This window comes from Bos taurus, chromosome 6 (assembly GCF_002263795.3).
Source record: "Bos taurus isolate L1 Dominette 01449 registration number 42190680 breed Hereford chromosome 6, ARS-UCD2.0, whole genome shotgun sequence".
Taxonomy (NCBI): domain Eukaryota; kingdom Metazoa; phylum Chordata; class Mammalia; order Artiodactyla; family Bovidae; genus Bos; species Bos taurus.
In genome coordinates, this window is record NC_037333.1 from 116,334,889 (window position 1) to 116,357,562 (window position 22,674).

A 22,674-nucleotide genomic window follows, 5' to 3' on the forward strand; every position below is an offset into this window, starting at 1 on the left:
GGGTCCCCGGACTCATCCTCTGTTCGGGTTAGCGGCGTCATGCCCTCCTGCGCGAACGTGCCCATTGAGTCCCACGGAGAAGTGTCCCCAGGGGCCTAGACCGCCTTGTTTCTGGCCTTACGGGCGCCTCCTGGCAAGCAGGCGCAGCCCCGGGCCCTGGTCAGCCCTCCGCACTGCTGTGCCCGGCGTGGGCCCACTGCCCCGGGGCCACGCCCCGCCCCCCCCTCCCCCCGACTGACGCGGCTGCTCCCCTGGCCTCAGTCAGCTGCACAAATTCACAGCCTGGGCGTGTGGCCCCGGGGGCCACGGTGGGATTCGGAGACCCGCCCCTGCCCTTGGCGGGGTTCCCAGGGGTCCCCTTGTCTCCCCCTGCAGCTACCGAGCAGGCAAGGCGGGCAGGCCGGGCAGGAGGGGCCCTGGCACCCACACGCCTACGTCCCCACACGACAGCCTGGGCTTCGACTGAGTGGAGTAGATCCAGCCATCACAGCCCATGCCTTTTGCACGCCCCCCATCCTGGGCCTCAAGGAAGGAGGTGCTGGGGGCCCATATGTGGCCATCCCTCTGTCCTCTCGCAGGAACCCGGCCCCAGGGCTCCCATCCTGGCTGCACTGTGTCTGACGGGAGTTGGGAGGTGGAGAGGCCCCCACCAGTGGCCGTGGGAGCCGTGCAGGGAAGGAAGCTGGACACCAGGGGAGGGGTCTCTGAGCGCAGGGGCAGACGCCCTGTAGGCGCCCCTCCCTAGAGCTGCAGGTTCTCCCGGCAGCGGGCAGAGGGCTGGCAGGACCCCTGGGGGTCAGGGCCGCTCTCCTCTCTTCCTGTGTGGAGCTCTGCTGCTCCGTGCCAGCCTTTCCTGTGTGGGCATCACCCCCTAGCCCCTGGCAACCAGGAGTCTACTCTCTGGCCCCGTGAATTCGCCTGTTCTGGACGCTCCGCAGGGGCCAAGTCACTCATCGTGTGAGCTTTTGTGCCCGGCTTCCTTTGCTGAGCATTGTGTTGTCAAGGTGCATCCTGTGAAGGGCTGTCACGGGTGTCAGGACTTGCTTCCCGTGGCCGCCTCGTCCTCCGGGGGGACCGCGCTGGGCTCGTGTGTCCAGGGCGTGTGCTGTGGTCACTGTCTGGGTGTTGTGAGTGCTGTTGCTGTGACCACGTTTGCGTGCGGTCGTGCGAGTCGGTTCTCTGGGTGTCCTCCAGGAGCAGAGCTAGCGCCCCACATGGGCCCTCTGCCGGGTGCTGTTCCCAGCATCTTTCATTGCCTGGTCGTGTGCGAGGCTCCTGTTTCTCTACACCCTCACCGACACGTGTTGTCTAAGATGTTTTTACCAGTTCTTTCGACCTTCGGGCACATCCCTCTAGAAGATAGAGCCAAGTGACTGCTTTCAAGTCACTTGACATCATTCTATCTGTAGTCATGCCCCAAATCTTACCCACAATAGGTTAATTTGTTCCATTTGGCATGAGACGTAGAGATAGTCCCATTTGCATTTAACTTTATAATTACGTGAAATGTTTGCATGGCTCCCAGACAAATTTATAAAATAAGTTATACCCAGAGAAATCTGTTCCTCCTTATTCTCCCCCTGCTCTAAAGTTACGGTTTTCAAATTTTTTACAGCTTATAAAAAACAGAAGCAAAGATGTATACACAGAGAGAGACACAGACACACACATAGACACACACACACACACACACAGATTAGACACACACACACACCTATACAGACACACAGAGACAGACACACACACCTATACAGACACACAGACAGAGAGAGACACACACACACACACAGATTAGACACACACACACACCTACACAGACACACAGAGACAGAGACGCACACAGAGACTTAGATACACACACACAGACACAGAGACACACACACACACACACCTACACAGACACACAGAGACAGAGACGCACACAGAGAGTTAGATACACACACACACACACAGATTAGACACACACACACACCTACACAGACACACAGAGACAGAGACGCACACAGAGAGTTAGATACACACACACAGACACAGAGACACACACACACACAGACGTAGACACGCACATGCACAGACAGTGTTTTCCCCTCCTGTTCTTTGGCAGAAGGCCTCGTCCTTCCCACTGTGCTTTCCTAACCCTCTAGTCTGCAGGCCCATCCGCGGCAGTTTCTAGAGATGGCCCCGTGGTCAGTTTTGTCCACGTGGGACCTCGCTGTGTGGCTGGATCACCGTGCAGTCAGGCCTTGCAGTTTCTAGTCTTGCTTCTACAGACGGCGCTGCAATGAACAGCTGTTTCTGATGAGGCCCTTATTTAGGGCCAAGCCCGGCCTCATCGCGTCCAGTGGAACAAATGATTGTCCACGACCCAGGGACAGTGTCCTCCCTTGGGGCCTCCGACTCAGTGGCCCAGAGCTGATCGGTGAGTGAATCGTTTTTTGCAAGGGTGACATGAAACCATCACAGACTCTTTGACAAAACACGCGGGCCTTTCAGTTGCTGATCCCCCTTTTCCTGCTCTGCGTCCAGGTCTGACGTGTCCCATCCCGGACACTGCTCATTCACGCCTCCCAGCAGCTCCCAGGCCTCCCCTGGCTTGGCGCAAACGCGGAATTCCGCTGAGCTGAGAAGAGGAAGCCTCCTCCAGGGAGCCCTCGAGAGGCAACTGCCGTCTCCCAGGAAAGCGTTTCCTGCAGACGCTGGAGCCTGCGGGCCGCGGAGATCAGGGCTGGTGGGCAGGACCGTGGACAGCGGCGCCCAGGGCCCTGCGCTGCGCCGGGAGTCGGGTCAGCAGGTGGCGCCCGTCCCCACCGCGGGCAGCGCCGACTTCGGGCGCGTCATTCATTCATGTCACAGGCGGGCGGCTGGATGACTGAGCCAGGTGCGGGAGAGGTGGTCTGACCTCGCGGAGCATGATCTGACTCAAGTGGAGGGACAGAGCACCGTGGTTGGGACGGACAGACAGACAGACACAAGCGATCACCCTCAGCAGGATCACTGCACGTCAGATGCCGAGGTCGCTGGCGCCGCTCGGTGGTGTCCGTGCCGTCTGTGTGCAGCTCCTTGTGGACGGGCTCGCGTCTGGGCTCGCGTCTGCCACCCGTGACCCCTCCCCCCTGCAGAGGGAGAGACGGAGCCGCGAGGTGCTGGCACCCCGCTTGCCCCAGGGCGCCCACCGGGGTCCCCTTGACCTGCCTGAGCGAGAGCCTGTCGGCCTAGCGGTGTCCTCCGTGGTCGTCCCTCAGCCGTGACGAGCCGTCATCACAGGTTGACCGTGAGGCCAGCCGGTCCACCAGGTGCCCCTGTGGCCCTGCCACACGCGGCAGGACAAGTGACCACGGGCGCAGCCCCGTGTGCGAGTGAGACGGGTGCAGCCTCAGGCCGCTGTGCCACCTTCAAGCAGGGTGCCCTGAGCCATGGCCGCCACTCTGCTTTCAGGGCCAAGCGCCCAGGAGCCGCCCGGAGTGTTGTCTGCCTCTCGAGCAGCCCCCGGCCTCTGGGTGGAAGGGCAGGGCTGCTGGGGAGCAGACACAGGCCCGCAGGTGGGTCCTGGAGCAAGGCCCAGGCTGGGAGGACCCCACACACGTCCCCCCAGCCCACTGCGCACAGGCCAGTTCCCCTGCTGCCCAGGGCAGGGGACGCTGCCCCTGGCACAGTCCTGGGCAGAGTGTTCCAGAGCCAAGTGTCCTTCAGCTCTTCTCTTTCTACGCCCTTTTCTTACCCTTTCACTGCTCAAAGATAGCCTTTAAACTCAGTACATTTAAAAGCTTGCTGTTCTCCATCTAGACGCACCTCCTCATCCGGATCCTTCCACGTCCTCGAGCCAGCAGGAGAGCTCATTGTCTAGAAGATGAAAACTCGCCCTGACTCAGGTCCGCTCCGTCTTTTCTGTGGACACTTTACTAAAGCGTGCTTACAGCTTTCCGCCCCCTTGAAGGGGCTTCCAAGTGGCTAAGGGGGCCAAGGATCTGCCTGCAATGCAGGAGGCACAGGAGACTCGGACTGGATCCCTGAGAGGGCAGGATCCCCTGGAGGAGGGCGTGGCGGCTCACTGCAGTATTCTTGCCTGGAGAACCTCGCGGACAGAAGAACCTGGTGGGCCGCAGGCCATGGAGTGGCAGAGAGTCGGACACGACTGAAGTGACTGAGCACACACGCCTTCTTCAAAGAACAACACTGACTTTCTTGTTTCTGATTATAATTGTGGCCCATTGGGGTTCATTGTAGAAGCTTATGGAAACATAAAAAAGAGCAAAAGAAGGAAATAAAAACCGTTCCAAATAGGATGATGAGCAGTTTTTTTTTTTCACTGAATATTATGATCATTTATCTGAAAAATTCATTAAAACACAATATTCATAGAATCGTACTCTGTTGTAAGCACATGTTAATTGTTTCCGTGTTTTATCCGTGTGTGGTTGGCCTGTGGTCCCTCTCCCTAAGATCCTGCCTCTGCCTCTTGGAACCGGCATCAGGAGGAGAGTCCCCCCGGTAAAGGCAAGTCTGCAGCCCCTCGGCAGTGGCCGCGCCCCGCGGCGCAGCCGGAACCCCCAGGCTGCCTGGCTGTCTTGGGAGGCAGAGTGGAGCTGGACGCTCTGGTCTCCTTCTCTCTGGTGGTCATGTCCCTGCGTGCCTCCTCCTGTCTCTTCTGCAGAGTGACTTCCCGCCTTTTACCCGTTTGGAGGTTGGGCTTCCTTCTGGCTGGGGTCTTTGCTGCAGCTAGCTTTCCCCAGTTTGTTACTTGCCCTTTGGCCTTATTTGTTGATGTCATTTTAAAATATTAATTTTATTTATGTATTATTTATTTTGGCTGTGCTGTTTGTTGCTGCGTGGGCTTTTCTCTAGTTGCGGAGAGTGGGGACTACTCTCCAGCTGTGGTGTGCGAGCTTCTCATGGCAGTGGCTCCTCCTGTGCTGAGCACAGGCTCTAGGTCTCCCGGGCTCCAGAGCACAGGCTCAGCAGCTGTGGCTCCTGGCTTAGTTAGGCCAGAAGAAGATCCCACGTGGGATCTTCCCAGACCAGGGTTCCAACCCGTGTTTCCTGCATTGGCAGGTGGATTCTTTACCACTGAGACATCAGGGTAGCCCTGTTAATGTCTTTTGATTTCTAGATCCTTTAGTTTTATTTTGTGGAATTAAATTTATGAGCACTCTAGAGCTTCATGTTCTCCACCTCTCTCGTTCCTCTCCACCCCAAGGCTGGGAGACATTCCGCTCACGCCTCCCGGGTCTCTGGGGTTGCCTCTGCTCTCCCCTGGCGTGGTGAGAGGCCCAGGCTGGTGTGTCTTCTGGGGCCGTCTGCACCCCCTGGAGAGGGTGGGGCAGTCGGGGCCGCTGCCGTCGTGACGCACGGGCAGGCTCGCCTGGGTGCAGGCTGAGAGCCTTGGCGCCCCCAGAAGGCCAGGTCTGTCCTGCCTCGCTCAGATCCATGGCTGGTGGTGCCCCTGCCCCCAGCTTGGGGGCTCCCGGCGGTCCTTTGGGGTGGAACGACGGGACTCCAGCAGGCAGGCCTCTGGCCACGTGCTCCTCCCCGGCTGTGCACGGGCGGTCGAGGGTGGACCCTGGGGTCATCTCCCCCGGGGGCCTGTCGGCCCTCGGTGCTTCCCTGCAGACGATGGTCCAGGGAGGGAGGCGCCTGTGGGCCGCTGGTCACCCGCCTCCCTGAGCCTCAGTTTCGCCATCTGCAAACTGGGCCCACAGCGGTCCCCCCTGCGCCCGGCGCCGTGAGGAGGTGCCGTAAGTGACCAATCCCTCGTCCCTCCCGTCTCAGCGGCCTGCGTGCGTGTCTGCATCGCTCTCTGCCGTCCTGCAAACTCCCCGCCCCCCGGGCTCCGCAGGCCGGGTCCCTGGCTGCCAGCCGTCCTGACCGCCCTCCCCGCGCCCGCCCGGCCTCACTGCTCCCTGGCCTCGCCTCCGCTTCCTCTTGCCCCCCGGGCGCAGTGACAGCGGGACAGGGTGACCGACATGTCGCCCCAGCGTTTCTCCCGTGCAGACGGCTCTGCGCCTCCCCCAGTGGGCGCCCGGTCTTCCTCTTTCCTGCGGCCCTAGGTCCGGGTGGGGACTGCAGGGGCCTAGGGGTGCCCGGGGTCCACCCCTGAGCAGTGGTGACTGCAGAGAGGCAGCCGCATGCTGTGTACCCTGGAGCCACTGGCCACTTCCCCACACAGAGGGGACTGCCGGCGGTCCCCCCAGGGGAGTGCTGTGTGCCCTCCCCTGGGGGGACCCTCCCTGAGGGGAGGTCCCGGGAAGCCCTCCCCGAGGCCCAGGGCTGCCCTTCTGACCTGCTGAGTCCACACAATGCTTAAGCCCCTTTGGCCCCTGCGGCCTGGAAGGATGCGCTTCCTTCTCCAGCTTCCGGTGCTGGCCGTCCGGGCTGTGGAGGGCACGTCCTGCACCCAGGGTACTGGGCAGGTAGCCCAGGCTTGGCACGGTGGCCTGACTGCTCTGTGAGCCAGGGCTCGGGGGCACGGCCTGGCCCTGCCCACCCCTTTGTGGAGGGTGCTGGGGGCCCCGAGAAGACCACCTCTGGGGTGTGGTGACAGGGCGGGCCCGGGTCTAACTCCAGCCAGTCCTGGAGGCTGTGTGACTCGAGGTCCCCCCTGCCCGCCCACTGCCCGGTTCCCTCCCTCCCGGGCCTGCACATCACTGCCGCCCGGGTCACAGAGCCCCTCTGGGGCTGGTGGCGGGCACGAGACTGAAACCCATGGCAGCTGTCCCCGCCGCCACACGGAGCCCCAGAGTCTCCCACCCACGTCCTGCCTCTGGAAGCAGAAACAAGAACGATTGAGCAGTTTAAAAATAGAGGAGAACCTGGAATTAATTAGCCTCTTGAAAACCAGATTAGGCCTCATGACGGTCATCAAATCAACTGTTCACAAATGCAGGGACCCCGAGGAGGGGGGACGGGGGGAGCTGGGAGACTGGGACTCGAGTACACACGCCTGATGCTGTGTATCAGGCGGGTAACCAGTGATAGCTAACGTACCGTGGTGACCCTTCCTGAGCGGGAAGAAGGCCCGAGAGGGACACGTGTGCACGTGGCTGATTCCCTTAGCTGTGCGGTGGAAACCCACACGAGACCGTGACGCAGCTATGCTCCAACAAGAAACGTTTAAAGATCACTGGTTCCTAAGTAACAGGGCTGTGCCGGCCCACCTTGGGGGAGCGCGTGAAGCCAGGCTGAGTGGGTGGGGGGCCCGAGGGGCGGGGCTGGCTGCGGGGGGTCCCCGGGAGGGGTCTGCCCTTCTAGACGGGGCCTCCCCAGTGTCTGGCTTTCTAACTAACTCGCAGCCAATGGTGAGCGGCCGTGCTCTGGGCCTGGGGGCAGACCTGGCTGGGGTCGCGGCCACCGTGGGGGGCCAGGACTGAACTGCCAGGAGCCGCCAGGACGGCTCCTGCCAGCGCTGGCCTGGGAGACCCCTGGGTCCACACAAGGCTTCTCCCGTCAGCTGGCCACCTCCTGGCGCCCCAGACCCTGATGGAGGGGCCCCAGGCAGAGCAGAGAGGGTGGAGGAGGGCAGGGGGGAGGGCGGGGGTGGGGGCCTCCGGGGGCTTTGTTGGGCAGGTCAGGGGACAGGTCTTTTCCCAGAGGAAGGCTCAGCGTCAGAGGCACGACCACGGAAGCACGGTGGGAACACGACCTGGTGCTCGACATGGTTTCCAACAGCTTTACTGAAGTGTAACCGTAATTCGATAAACTGCGGCACGCGAGCGCCAGCGGCTCGGCGTGGCCGGGCCCGTTGCCCTGCGCTGCCCCGGGCTGGGGGTGCCGTCTCGTGCCGGCGGCTGTGGCAGTATGCGTTTCCTCGAGCACGCGTGACACCGCGTCTTTTCGTGAGCTCAGCAGCCCCCGGTTCGCGCTCTTCTGTGCTCTACGGTGAACATCAACGTATGTTATTTTGCTGTTCCTCTCAGTTTGTTGTGTCCTTACTGAGTTTTGAGAGTTCTTTCTGTTCAGTTCAGTTCAGTTGCTCAGTCGTGTCCGACTCTTTGTGACCCCACGGACTGCAGCACGCCAGGCCTCCCTGTCCATCACCAGCTCCCGGAGTTCACTCAGACTTGTGTCCTTTGAGTCAGTGATGCCATCCCACAATCTCATCCTCTGTCGTCCCCTTTTCCTCCCGCCTTCAATCTTTCTCAGCATTGGGGACTTTTCCAATGAGTCAGCTCATCTGGTGGCCAAAGTATTGGAGCTTCAGCTTCAGCATCAGTCCTTCCAATGAATATTCAGGACTGATCTCCTTTAGGATGGACTGGCTGGATCTCCTTGCAGTCCAGGGGACTCTCAAGAGTCTTCTCCAACACCACAGTTCAAAAGCATCAATTCTTCGACACTCAGCTTTCTTTATAATCTAACTCTCACATGCATACATGACTATTGGAAAAACCATAGCCTTGACTAGATGGACCTTTGTTGACAAAGTAATATCTCTGCTTTTTAATATGCTGTCTAGGTTGGTCATAACTTTCCTTCCAAGGAGTAAGTGTGTTTTAATTTCACCATCTGCAGTGATTTTGGAGCCCCCAAAAATAAAGTCTGACACTGTTTCCACTGTTTCCCCATCTATTTGCCATGAAGTGATGGGACCAGATGCCATGATCTTTGTTTTCTGAATGTTGAGCTTTAAGCCGATTTTTTCACTGTCCTCTTTCACTTAGGCAACTTGCCAAATTCAATTCGTTAGACACAATCGTTTTTATGAAGATTTCTTCAGATTTTCTACACAGATGATGTCATCTGTGAATAAAGCCAGTTTTCTGTCTCCTTTCTAATCAGATGTCTTTTACCTGTTTTTTTGCATTTCTGCGCTGGGGAGGACCTCCAGTACAATGTTGAATTGAAAAGTTGCCAGAGGGTGTTTTTGCCTTGTTCAGGTCTCAGAGGGAAACCATTGATAAAAGTATTTACCATTAAGTGTGACGTTGGGTTTTCAGGTTCCTAGATGCCCTTTCCCCAGGGTCAGGAAGTTCCCTTTTATTCCTAGTTTGCTGGGCCTTTCTCAGATACTTTTCCTGCATCTTTTGGGAGGGTCGTATAGTTTCAATTTTTTAGTCTGTTAATGTGATAAACTACATTGATTGATATTCACACGTTAAGCCCACCTTGCCTTCTTGGGGCGAACCTTACTTGGTCACTCGCTATTATCCTTTGTTTGTATTCAGTTCAGTTCACTCACTCAGTCGTGTCCGACTCTTTGCGACCCCATGAATCGCAGCACGCCAGGCCTCCCTGTCCATCACCAACTCCAGGAGTTCACCCAAACTCATGTGCATCAAGTCGGTGATGCCGTCCAGCCATCTCATCCTCTGTCGTCCCCTTCTTCCTGCCCCCAATCCCTCCCAGCATCAGGGTCTTTTCCAATGAGTCAACTCTTCGCATGAGGTGGCCAAAGTATTGGAATTTCAGCTTCAGCATCATTCCGTCCAAAGAACACCCAGGGCTGATCTCCTTCAGAATGGACTGGCTGGATCTCCTTGCAGTCCAAGGGAGTCTCAATAGTCTTCTCCAACACCACAGTTCAAAAGCATCAATTCTTTGGCGCTCAGCTTTCTTCACAGTCCAACTCTCACATCCATACATGACCACTGGAAAAACCATAGCCTTGACTAGACGAACCTTCGTTGGCAAAGTAATGTCTCTGCTTTTTAATATGCTGTCTAGGTTGGTCATAACTTTCCTTCCAAGGAGTAAGCATCTTTTAATTAATTTCATGGCTGCAATCACCATCTTCAGTGATTTTGGAGCCCCCAAAAATAAAGTCTGACACTGTTTCCACTGTTTCTCCATCTGTTTGCCATGAAGTGATGGGACCGGATGCCCTGATCTTCGTTTTCTGAATGTTGAGTTTTAAGCCAACTTTTTCACTCTCCTCTTTCACTTTCATCAAGAGGCTTTTGAGTTCCTCTTCACTTTCTGCCATAAGGGTGGTATCATCTGCATATCAGAGGTTATTGATATCTCTCTTGGCAATCTTGATTCTAGCTTGTGCTTCTTCCAGCCCAGCGTTTCTCATAATATACTCTGCATATATGTTAAATAAGCAGGGTGACAGTTGTTTGTATTGTTTGCTTCAATTTGCTAAAGTTTCGTTTAGGACTTTGCACTGATTATGAGGAATGCTCGTCAGTGCTTTTCTTGTGATGCTCTTTTAAGATTTGGGTATCAGAGTATGCTGAGCTCATCGAATGGGTTGGGGAGCAGTGCCACTCACTGAATTCTCCACAAGATTTTGTGTAGAAGTGGTATTATTTCTGCCTTGAATATTAGGTAGAATTCACCAGTGATGCCATCTGGGGCCCCTGGGAGGTCCTGCTGACCTTGTGAATGGGGGAGGCAGCCATGAGGGCCCCGGGAGGGGAGGCCGTGGGGAGTGTGGAGGGCCCTGGGACCCCAGCGCGTGGATCTGTGTTGGTGTTTGGCGGAGGACTGGCTTAGTCTCCAGTCTTGTGGGACTCCAGTGGGAAGGATTGCAGTTTGCCGCGCGTCTATCATAGGCCAGGCACGGTCCCCTTCAGGGCACTATCTCTGGTCCTTGCCAGGGATTAACAGTCATCTCCATTTTAAAGAAGAAAGCAGTGAGGCCTGAAACCATCCAGGAAGAGATGGCGTGTGAGCAAGAGCACGGTGTGCTCGAGTGTGGCGCTCGGAGACCTCTGCTGTCCCCGGGGTCACGAGCATGCGCACGTATGTCACGCTGGGGCCCACACCCACGTGTGCCCATCAGCTACCCCGCTGGGTCCTGCCTGCCCGCTCTCTGTGTGCGTGCCGCCATCCTGGCCCCTACCCAGGGCCACAGGGGTGGGCCAGTGAAGACCGAGGTCCTTCCCTGGGCTCCCGGGGGGCTGAGGGCTCCAGGGGTGCAGGCCCCCGACTCCCCTCCCCACCCCTGGGCGGACAGACAGGTGCCCAGGGGTCCCTGCTGGCCGTGGGAAGGGGATGACGGCTCTGATCGGTCAGCGGGCAGTCCAGCCGGACGAGTTGCAGGGCTTTCCCACAACAATGGCCTCTCCTTAACGTGTGACACACCTGGGATTTCACTTTTTAAATCTTTTCGTTGAAAATTGAAAGATGAAAAAAATAAAAGTGAAAGATGAACAGGATTTATTTTCAAAGGGATACACAGAGAACGCACAGGTAAATGACCGCTTGTAAGAACCTGAGCTCTAGCGCGACGTTCTGGAAACGGGTTTGAGACCCCACGCGGAACCAGGTCTGGGCGCCATCGGGGCTGGGATACGTCACTGGGGTCGCGGCCCGTCCTCAGAGGAGGTGAAAGTTGGGGCTTATTTGGGCGGAAAAGGTCACCGTCCTGGACGGTGAGCCCTCGAGTCGTCCTTCTGTGCCCCGCAGTCTGTGCTCAGAACTGGAAGAAACACGCTTGGTCTCCGGCACCTGCGCTTTCCTGGGGGGTCGTCACCGCAGTTCTGAGCGGCCCCCACCCCCTCCCGGATCAGGGCCCCCAGGCTGGGTGGCTCCTTTGTCACCACGGGAGGACGCAGGGCCCAGGCCGGGGGGAGGGAGACCCCCGCAGGCGCCCCGTCTCTGAGTCACATGTCTGGCCTGCTCGCTTCTTCGAACGCGTCCAGAGACTCGCAGGTTCGTCTGTGTGGTGTCGTAGCTGGAACAGCTCGCAATGCTATTATTTTCCCAGGTTGTGTTTTCTCTTATTTCGTAGACCTCTAGAACGTCAGGATGACAACGTCCTTTTTCTGCAAAAGGCTCTTTTTTTTTCCCCTCCTCTGACAGTGGGATCGGACACTTGCCGTGTGTCCCTGTCCAGCGTGCACTTTGGGAGGTTTGCTGCAGTACCTTTGACCGTGGGCAGAGACACAGGCTGTATGAGACGTTCGGGGTTCATGTCACTGTCTAGAACTGCACAGTATTTTGCTACCAGAAGAACGATGCTTCCTAGTAATTTAGGCCTCAGGGGAGTTGTGACAGGGGATTTGTCCTGCCTTCTGTAAAAGACAGTGGCAGCAAACAGCTGGAACGCAGCTGGGCTTCGGTACACAAGGCGCCAGGTTTTCCTACATCCTGGTGAGCAGGGGATCTGACGCTGAGTGACCGTGCAGACACAGCGGTGACGGGAGTGCAGCCTCCCCGGGGGTGCGGGGAGCCCTTGGCGGGCGGGGCCCCCACGCCTTCACCCTTGCCGCTCCCAGCTGCCATCCCTCTGCCTCGGGGGCTCCAGCCACGTCCCACCCACACCCTTCCTGCCCCCACTGCAGATGTGAACCGCTGGGCGCCAGCCGGCCTCTCAGCTCCACCTTTAAGCCGCTTGGCTCTAGACTGGGCTCTTGGGCCCACACACAGGGTCTGATTCTTACCTGGGACCCTCTTCCGTGTCCCCAGTCTGTCTGTCCAGCAGCTGCCCACAGAGGACCTGTGCCCTTCCAAAAGAGTGACCACCCTGGGCCATGTTCCTGGTGTTTCTGGTGCCCAAGTAATGCCCATCCACTGGCCCTGGGGAGCAGGCTGACCCAGCCAGGCCCCAGGCTCAGCCCCCAGGTGCGGTCCCGGGCCCAGCCTCCGTGCTCTGTCCGTTTGCTCCCTGTGGCCCTTCCAGGCCTCAGCGGGCTCCCTGTGGGCAGCGGGCTCCCTGTGGGCGGCAGCGGGCTCCCTGTGGGCGGCAGCGGGTTCCCTGTGGGCGGCAGCGGGGGCAGCGGGCTCCCTGTGGGCGGCAGCGGGGGCAGCGGGCCCCCTGCGGGCGGCAGCGGGCTCCCTGTGGGCGGCAGCGGGCCCTCTGTGGGCGGCAGCGGGCCCCCTGCGGGCGGCAGCGGGCTCCCTGTGGGCGGCAGCGGGCTCCCTGCGGGCGGCAGCGGGCACCCTGTGGGCGGCAGCGGGCACCCTGTGGGCGGCAGCGGGCTCCCTGTGGGCCTCAGCGGGCTCCCTGTGGGCGGCAGCAGGCCCCCTGCAGGCAGCCCCTTATTGATTTTTCTGCCTCGGACCAGTCTTTTTTATGGAGCCTTTGGCTCTCTTTCCACAGACACACACTCACTCACACACTCACTCACACACTCACTCACACACACACACGTCCCCTCTGCAGAGCAGCTGGAGAGGGCGTGGGTTGGAGGCTGCAGTTGCGATCTGCCCCAGCCACCGCCCATGGGCCAGCCTTGGCTTCAGTCTTCTGGGAGAGTTCACTGGTCTCTCTGTTTATTTATTTGGAGTCTGCGTGGGGTCTTACTTGCAGCATGTGGCCTCTAGTTCCCTGACCAGGGATCGAACCGGGTTCCTCTACATTGGGAGCATGGAGTCTTAGCCGTGGACCACCGGGGGAGTCACAGACGTCACTGCTCTTTCAAGACATAACATGAGCCCCGGGCTTGGCGGCTCTCAGAGCTCTGCCCACGGTCAGGGCACCGCCCCAGGCTCCTTGCAGGTGAGCTGTGTGCTGCCACGTCATCTGGTTCAGAAAGGCTTCTCCACCTCCAGGGCTTTATCTGCGGGGCTGGGGCCCCAGAGGGTGCCGTCCCTCCACTAAGAAACAGCCTCTGTGCCTCAAGAGGGCTGCAGTGGCACCTGCTGCAGGCGCGTCCTCTCCTCAGCCTAAGCTAGTCTTCTGGTCCCAGAAGTAGTACTTGATCTTAGAAGACACTTTGGAAAAATACCAACTTATTCATAGTCATACTATTCAGATAAATGTAATATTAATGCTTTACATTGACTATATTTTGCAATACCTCATTTATGTACATATGATAGCTCTAATTTTTAAAATGCTACCTTTTTATTTAATATTTCAGCATTTCCAGCATCATTAACTGTCCTTCCTGGAAACCTCTGACCTAATTTACTGAATCAACCCACTGTTGATGGGCATCTAGCTTGAGCTATTTCTTGAATATGCCTTTGCTAAAATGATTACAAGAAAAACATCCTTTTATTCTTTTTAAAGTGCACAGTTCAGTGGCTTTTAGCACATGCCCAGAGTTGTGCAAACGCCACCACTGTCCACTCTCAGAACGTTTTCATCACCCCTTAAAGAAACCCCAAATATTTCCCCAGTAAAACCTCCAGTCGCTGGCAACCATTAATCTACTTTATGTCTCCATGGATTTGCCGAGACTTTTCTACACTTTTCAAAGAAATGAAATCCTACAAGTGACCTTTGTAACTGGCTTCTGTCATGGCTTAATGTTTTCAAGCTTCATCTGCATTGTAGCACCTAACGGTACTTCATTCCTTTCTGTGGCCAAAGATTAATTCCATTGCACGGCTAGACGACATGTTGTTTATCTGTTTATCAGTTGACCTACATTTGAGTTGCTTCCGTTGTTAGGCTAGTATGTGTGAACATCCATGTACAGATGCTTGTGTGAATCTATGCTTCAGTCCTGGGTAGCCACCTTGAAGTGGAATTGCTGGGTCATTCAGCATGGGGAACTGCTGACGGGTTTTCCAGAGTGCCTGCAGCATTTTAGGTTGTTGCCAGGAATCCACAAGGGTTCCAATTTCTCCAGATCTTCACCCACGCTTGTTTTTTTCCGTTTTCTTTTAAAATTATTATAGTCATCACGATGGGTATGAAATGGCACATTATTGTTTTAATTTTCATTTCCCAAATGACTAATGACGTTAAGCATCTTTTCATGCGTTTACTGGCTGTTTATATAGTTTCTTTGGAAAAATGTCTTTTCAGATACATTGCCCATCCTTTAGTTGGGTGATTTATCTTCTTTTTGTTGAGTTGTAAGAATCCTTTCTATATTCCAGGAACTATACACCCTTGGGCTTCCGTGGTGGCTCAGAGGTTAAAGCGTCTGCCTGCAATGCGGGAGACCTGAGTTCAATCCCTGAGTTGGGAAGATGCCCTGGAGAAGGAAATGGCAACCCACTCCAGTATTCTTGCCTGGAGAATCCCATGGACAGAGGAGCCTTGTGGGCTGCAGCCACGGGGTCGCAAAGAGTTGGACACGACTGAACGACTTCACTTTCATACACCCTTGGCAGACACATGCTTTGAAAAATGTTCTTGCATTTTGTCGAGTTTTCCACTATCTTGATGATATCTTTTGAAGCACAAAACCTTTTAATTTTAATTTTTGGGTGAACCTGTGTTTCAGTTCTCTCGGGTTGATGCTCAGAGTGGAATTGCTGGGTCATTCCTCATGAGGAACTGCTGATGTTTGTCTTTGGCTGCTGTGTTTTTCATGTCACACCTAAGAAATTATTGCCTAATCCAAGACCACAAAGACTCATGTTTTGTTGTAAAAGTGTTAGCTCTTATGTATAGTCTTTGATCTGTTTGAGCCAATTTTTGTATGTGGTGTAACATGAAACTTCATTATTTTGCATGTGGAAACGCAGTTTTCCCAGACCACTAACATTTTTATTGAAGTACAGTTGATTGACAATATTATATTGGTTTCTGGTATATAACGTAGCAATATCTGTATAGGTTATCCTCCATTTAAACTATTATAAGATACTGGCTGTGTTCCCTGTGCTACACAATATACCTTGTGGCTCATTTCTTTTACATTTCGTAGCTTCTGCCTCTGAACCCCCTGCCCCATCTCACCCCTGTCTCACCCCTTCCCATCTCCCGCTCCCCACTGGTGACGACTAGCTTGCGCTCTGTACCCGTGACTCTGTTCCTGCTTTGTTATATCCATACATTTGTTGAATTCTTGGGTTCTGCATACTCACTGCACATTCACTCATTCACGTGGCGTAATGCCTGCCTTGTCAGCCATGCCGTTGAAACTGACAGAGTTTCGTTCTTTTCTTGTGGCTGAGGAATATTTCACTTTATATCTGCTTCGCATCTTCTTCATCCATTCAGCTGTTGATGGGCACTTGTGTTGCTTCCGCATCTTGGCTGTTGTAAATAATCCTGCTATGAACACTGGGTCGCATGCATCTTCTCTAGTAAGTGTTTCGCATTCTTAGGTATACACCCAGGAGTAGAATCGATGGGCCCTACGGTGGTTCTAGTTCTCGCTCTGTGAGGAACCTGCACGCCGTTTTCCAGGGTGGTGTGCCAACTCGCATTCCCACCAGCGGTCTAGGAGGGTTCGCTTTTCCTCTAGTTCTCGCTCTGTGAGGAACCTCCACGCCGTTTTCCAGGGTGGTGTGCCAGGTCGCATTCCCACCAGCGGTCTAGGAGGTTCGCTTTTCTTCGCATCCTCGGCAACACTTGTTGTTTTTGATCCTTTGCATGACGGCCATTCTGACAGGTGGGAAGTGATATCCCGTGGCTTTGATTTACATTTCTCGGATGATTAGCAATATTGAGCATCTTTGCGTGTGCTCTTCGTTTGTATGTCTTCAGGAAAACATCTTTAAAATCTTCAGTCCATTTCCTGGGGTTTCCTTGTTGGCTCAGTGCTAAAGAATCCACCTGCCAATGCAGGAGACATGGGTTTGATCCCTGGGTCAGAAAGATCCCCTGGAGACAGAAATGGCAACTCACTCCAGTATTCTTGCCCAGGAAATCCCATGGACAGAGGAGCCTGGCAGGCTACAGTCCATGGGGTTGCAAAATAGTCAGACATAAATTAACAACTAAACAACAGGAATTTCTAATCCATTTTCTAATCCAGTTGTTTATTTTTTCACATCGCATTGTATGAGCTGTTTATATATTTTGGATATTAACCCCTGTGTATCATTTGCAAATGTTTTCGCCCATTCAGTTGGTTATCTTTTCATTTTGTCAATGGTTTCATTTGCTGTGCAAAAGCTTTTAGGTTAACTTGGTCCTGTGTATTTATTTTTGCTTCTGTCTCCCTTGCCTTGGGTTTTTGGTGGCCATTCAGTCGTGTCTGACTCTTTGCAACCCCCTGGACTGCAGCACGCCAGGATCCTCTATCTTCCGCTGTCTCCTGGAGTTCACTCAAATTCACGTCCATTGAGTCAGTGATGCTATCTAACCATCAACATATCCAAAAACAATCGCTACAGCTTATGTCAAGAAGTGTTCTGCCAAAGTTTTCTTTTAGAAGTTTTTTAGTTTCCAGTCGTACATTTAGGTCTTTAATCAATTTTGAGTTTATTTTTATGTATAGTGTGAAAACAATGCTCTATGACTAATCTCACTTCTTTATATGTAGCTTCCAGTTTTCCCAGCACCGCTTATTGTAGAGACAGTTTTTCTCCATCTCAGAACCGTCTTTTGAAAAGACCATTCTTTCCTTATTGGGTGACCTTGACACCCTTTGGGAAGATCAGTCGGGCACAAACTCCTGGGTTCATTTCTGGACTGGCAGTTTTATTGCCTTCTCACGGCTCCCATGCCAGCGCCGGTCTCGTTCACTGTCGTTAAATTATACGTCATGTGAGTCCTCCCACTTTGCTTTTTTTCTTTTTCAAGATTGTTTCAGCTGTTCTGAGTCACTGCATTTCTGTATGAATTTTAGGATCAGCTTGTCAACTTCTGCGTGGAAAAGGAAATTTTATTTATATTTTGATATGGATTCCATTGAACCTATAGACCAGTATTGGGGGTATTGCCATGTTAATGATATTCAGTCCTCAACCATGAACACAAGCTGTGTTTCCATTTATTTAGGTCTAATTTATTTCAGTGATGTTTTATAGTTTTCCATAACTCTTATGGAGAAATGCATCAATAACCTCAGATATGCAGGTGACTCCACCCTTGTGTCAGAAAGCGAAGAGGAACTGAAGAGCCCTTTGATGAAGGTGAAAGAAGAGAGTGAAAAAGCTGGCTTAAAACTCAACATTCAAAAGACTAAGATCATGGCATCTGGTCCTGTCACTTCATGGCAAATAGATGGGGAACCAATGGAAACAGTGGCAGGCTATTTTCTTGGGCTCAAAAATCACTGCAGATGGTGACTGCTGCCATGAAATTAAAAGACGCTTGTTTCTTGAAAGAAAAGCTATGACAAACCTAGACAGCGTATTAAAAAGCAGAGAAATAACTTTGCCAGCAAATATCCATATAGTCAAAAGGTATGGTTTTTCCAATAGTCATGTATGGAAGTGAGAGTTGGACTATAAATAAAGCTGGGCGCCACAGAATTGATTCTTTTGAACTGTGGTGTTGGAGAAGACTCTTGAGAGTTCCTCGGACTGCAAAGAGATCAAACCAGTCAATCCTAAAGGAAATCAGTCCTGAATATTCATTGGAAGGCCTGATACTGAAGCTCTTAATACTTTGGCCACCTGATGTGAAGAGACAACTATTGGAAAAGATCCTGATGCTGGGGAAGATTGAAGGCATGAGAGAAGGGGGCGACAGAGGATGAGATGGTTGGATGGCATCACCGACTCGATGGACATGAGTTTGAGTAAACTCTGGAAGACAGTGAAGGTCAGGGAAGCCAGGCATGCTGCCATTCATGGGGTCACAAAAGTCAGACACAATTTAGTGACTGAACAACAAAGGGCGAACTGAATGGTGTTGATATATGATATAGTGTGTGTGTGTGTGTGTGTCCGTGTGTGCTCAGTCATTTAGTCGTGTCTGACTCTTTGTGACCCCATGGACTGTAGCCCGCCAGGCTCCTCTGTCCATGGGATTATCCCAGTAAGAATATTAGAATGGATTGCCATGCCATCCTCCAGGGGATCTTCCCAACCCAGGGATCGAACCTAGTCTCCTGCACTGGCAGGCAGATTATTTACCGTCTGAGCCACCTGGGAAACCATATATATATATATATATATATATCGGAGAAGGCAATGGCACCCCACTCCAGTACTCTTGCCTGGAAAATCCCATGGACAGAGGAGCCTGGTAGGCTGCAGTCCATGGGGTCGCTAAGAGTCAGGCATAACTGAGTGACTTCCCCTTCACTTGTCACTTTCATGCACTGGAGAAGGAAATGGCACCCCACTCCAGTGTTCTTGCCTGGAGAATCCCAGGGACGGGGGAGCCTGGTGGGCTGCCGTCTGTGGGGTCGCACAGAGTCGGACACGACTGAAGTGACAGCAGCATATATGTATATATGGTATATATCAATAAAGCTGTTACTGTTAAAGACCCAGTTATATTAAGTATGGTAGCAATTTTAAAAAATCTTATTTGCATTCGCTTCAGGATTTAAATATTTGGAATAAATGTAACAAAAAAAAAATACAAGAGTTATAGTCAGTTCAGTCACTCAGTTGTGTCCGACTCTTTGCGACCCCATGGCCTACAGCACACCAAGCTTCCCTGTCCATCACCAACGCCTGGAGCTTGCTCAAACTCATGTCCATCAAGTTGGTGATGCCACCCAACCATCTCATCCTCTGTCGTCCCCTTCTCCTACTGCCTTCAAGATCTTTCCCGCCATCAGGGTCTTTTCTAAGAAGTCAGTTCTTCCCATCAAGTGGCCAAAGTCTTAAGAGCTTCAGCTTCAGCATCAGTCCTTCCAATGAATATTCATGACTGATGTCCTTCAGAATGGACTGCTTGGACCTCCTTGCAGTCCAAGGGACTCTCAAGTCTTCTCCAACACCACAGTTCAAAAGCATCAATTCTTCGGCACTCAGCTTTCTTCATAGTCCAACTCTCACATCCATACATGACCACTGGAAAAACCATAGCCTTGACTAGACAGACCTTTGTTGGCAAAGTAATGTCTCTGCTTTTTAATATGCTGTCTAGGTTTGACGTAGCTTTTCTTTCAAGAAACAAGCGTCTTTTAATTTCACGGCAGCAGTCACCATCTGCAGTGATTCTGGAGCCCAAGAAAATAAAGTCTGTCACTGTTTCCATTGGTTCCCCATCTATTTGCCATGAAGTGATGGGACCAGATGCCATGATCTTCATTTTCTGAATGTGGAGCTTTAAGCCAGCTTTTTCACTCTCCTCTTTCACTTTTATCAAGAGGCTTTTTAGTTCCTCTTCACTTTCTGCCATAAGGGTGGTGTCATCTGCATATCTGAGGTTATTGATATTTCTCCTGGCAATCTTGATTCCAGCTTGTGCTTCCTCCAGCCCAGCGTTTCTCATGATGTACTCTGCATATAAGTTAAATAGGGTGACAATATACAGCCTTGATGTACTCCTTACCCAATTTGGAACCAGTCTGCTTTTCCATGTCCAGTTCTAACTGCTGCTTCTTGAGCTGCCTACAGGTTTCATGGTTTGGTATTCCCATCTCTTGAAGAATTTTCCACAGTTTTGATCCACACAGTCAAAGGCTTTAGCGTAGTCAATGAAGCAGAAATAGATGTTTTTCTGGAATTCTCTTGCCTTTTCTATGATCCAACAGGTGTTGGCAATTTGATCTCTGGTTCCTCTGCCTTTCTAAATCCAGCTTGAACATCTGGAAGTTCTCGGTTCACGTATTGCTGAAGCCTGGCTTGAAGGATTTTGAACATTACCTTGCTAGCATATGAAATGAGTTCATAACTCTTGCTGTACATCTGAAACTAACACAACGTTGTAAATCAACTGTGCTTCATTTTTTAATTATTAAAAATACACACTATAAAAGTATACAGTTTAATGTAATTCTAACCTATTGTATTGATGCCAAACCATCAATGCTATTGGCCATCTAGACTTTTCAGTTCCATTTCCTTTCTTTCCCCTGTCCTAAATCTTTTTTCCTCTACTTTTTAATTTTGGCAAAATACATATAACACAAAATTTACCATTTAAACAGTATTTAAGTGTACAATTCAGTGACATTATGCACATTCACAGTGTTGTATGATTATCACCACTTTTTCCAGAACTTTCTCATCATCCCAAACTGAAACTCTGTCCCCACTAAAGCCCCCCTTCCCTGACCCCTGGCACCCACCACTCTGTCTCTGTGCATCTGACTCCTGTAGGGACCTCGTGTAAGGGGCGTCAGACAGTGACTGTCCCCTTGTGACCGGCTTGTTTCACTTAGCATAATGCCCTAAAGGTTCATCCATATCGTAGCTGGTGTCAGAATCTTACTCCTTTTTAAAGCTGAATAATATTCCCGTGTGGCTGGACCGCAGTTTGTTTACCCATCATCTGCTGATGGGTGCTCGGTTGTTACACCTTTTGCTTCTTGTGAGTAAGCTGCTGTGAACGTTCGTGTGTAAGCATTTGTTTGGGTTCCTGCTTTCAGATCTCCTGGGTGAGGCTGTGAGCTGAGCCGGGGTTGTTGACGGACGTGGACCCTGGACAGTGACACTCACCCCGTTTCCTTACTCAGCTCCCAGGGAGGGCGCGGCCAGGGTCACACCCCCAAGTGGAAAGCCAGGGGCTTCGTCTTGGGGACGAGACAGGCAGTCCGGGCAGGGAGGGCTCTCGGTCATCACGAGGGTCTCAGCGGAGCAGGGTGTCAGCCTCTCCAGCACCTCCCATCACTCCTCCATGTTCTGGGGAAGCATTACACACTCAGAGACAGATGTTCCCGTTGCCCGAGTGTGTCAGTCAAACGCACCCCCACTTGACTGGGGAGGGGACCCTGAGAAGCCAGTCTGGGCCCCTTCCCCTGGCCCCCTGCACTGAACTCCCAGGCGCATCTCGTCTCCAAGCTTCCTGGTGGTTGGACGCCAAGAGAGATGCCCCTTAGTAAGACACCGTTTGGCTGCCCACCCATCTCTGCCGTTTGTAGGTGGGGGGCGCCCACGTCCACGAGGGGCCAGGGCCGCTCTCCCATCGCTTAGGCAGGCTGTGGCCTGATGTGATCTCGGTGGGCTGTCCTCCATGGCTGCTGGATTTTGCTGGGACTTCCAGAGCTGCCCCGCAGATGCTGCCGTGTGCACAGCTGCCCAGGGCGGACTCTCAGGTGCTTGCTGACCTTGGGCTGGGGGGACGTCAGCTCCACCAGTATGGCATCGGGGCCTCTCCCCATGGTCACTGGCCAATTCACTCCCAGCAGCCATGCAGGGGCCCGCTGTCTGAACCACCAGGGCCTCTCTCTGACACCGGGATCCCATGCATTTGAGGCCGACCTCCAGCTTGAAAAACCCCAACTTCCCCGCAGAAAAGCGAAAGCAGAGATACTGCAGGCCCCCAAAGGCAGCTTTTAAAAAATTATAGTGGAAAAAAAAATTATAGTGAATATTTCTAGATAGATAAAAGATTTCACATATGTGAAACCAGAGAGGAGGAAATGAATTCTGCAGCAGCGTACTCAATTAAACTTTTTGGCCAACCCAATAAAACCTTAGTAGCAAAAATGTCCAGGGGAAAATTGGGGGGGTGGGGAGGAAATTTCCCAGAAAGTGGGAAAAACCGACGGGGTGAAGACGAGAGGGACATTATTTTAAGGACTGAAAGGTCAGCGCACGCACCCCCTGCAGCTGGGTGAATGGACACCCAGACAGTCCAGCCTCAGCTGCGGCTGCTACTTGGGGCCTCGAGGTGACCCCTGAACAGCAGAGCTAACAGTGCCTGCAGCAGGGCCCCTGGGCCGGGGCCAGGGCGTGCGCGGGGGCCGGAGGGCTTGTCTCGGTGGAGAGCACCATGACCAGGGGCTGGAAACGACAGAAATCTCTCCTCTCAAAGGTTGGAGACCTGAGATCTGAACCTGGCGGGGCCACGCTCCCTCCGGAGGCTCTGGGCAGGGGTCCTTCCTGCATTTTCCAGCCTCCGGTGACTCTAGGAGTCCCCTGGCCTGTGACCTTGTTACCGAGATCTCTGTGTCATGGTCACTGGTCCTCCCCGCTCCCCTCCTACTAAGACTCCTGGCCTCGGGTTACGGCCTCCAGAGAAGCCAGGACGTCTCCTCTCCAGGTCCTTAGCTTGGGGCTTCCCTCCTGGGCCGGCGGTTAAGAATCCAC

At 53.3% G+C, this 22,674-nt stretch overlaps 1 protein-coding gene and 1 long non-coding RNA gene across 2 annotated transcripts in view; both read left to right on the forward strand.

Annotated features, from left to right (window-relative positions):
• Positions 1–22,674, forward strand: part of ZFYVE28 (zinc finger FYVE-type containing 28) — a 98,194-nt gene that overhangs the window by 68,820 nt on the left and 6,700 nt on the right. The gene's annotated exons all lie outside the window — the stretch shown is intronic.
• LOC104968946 (uncharacterized) lies at positions 6–4,281 on the forward strand. Its single transcript, XR_807497.4, has 2 exons — positions 6–2,419; positions 2,527–4,281. It is a non-coding gene; the product is annotated as an uncharacterized lncRNA (long non-coding RNA).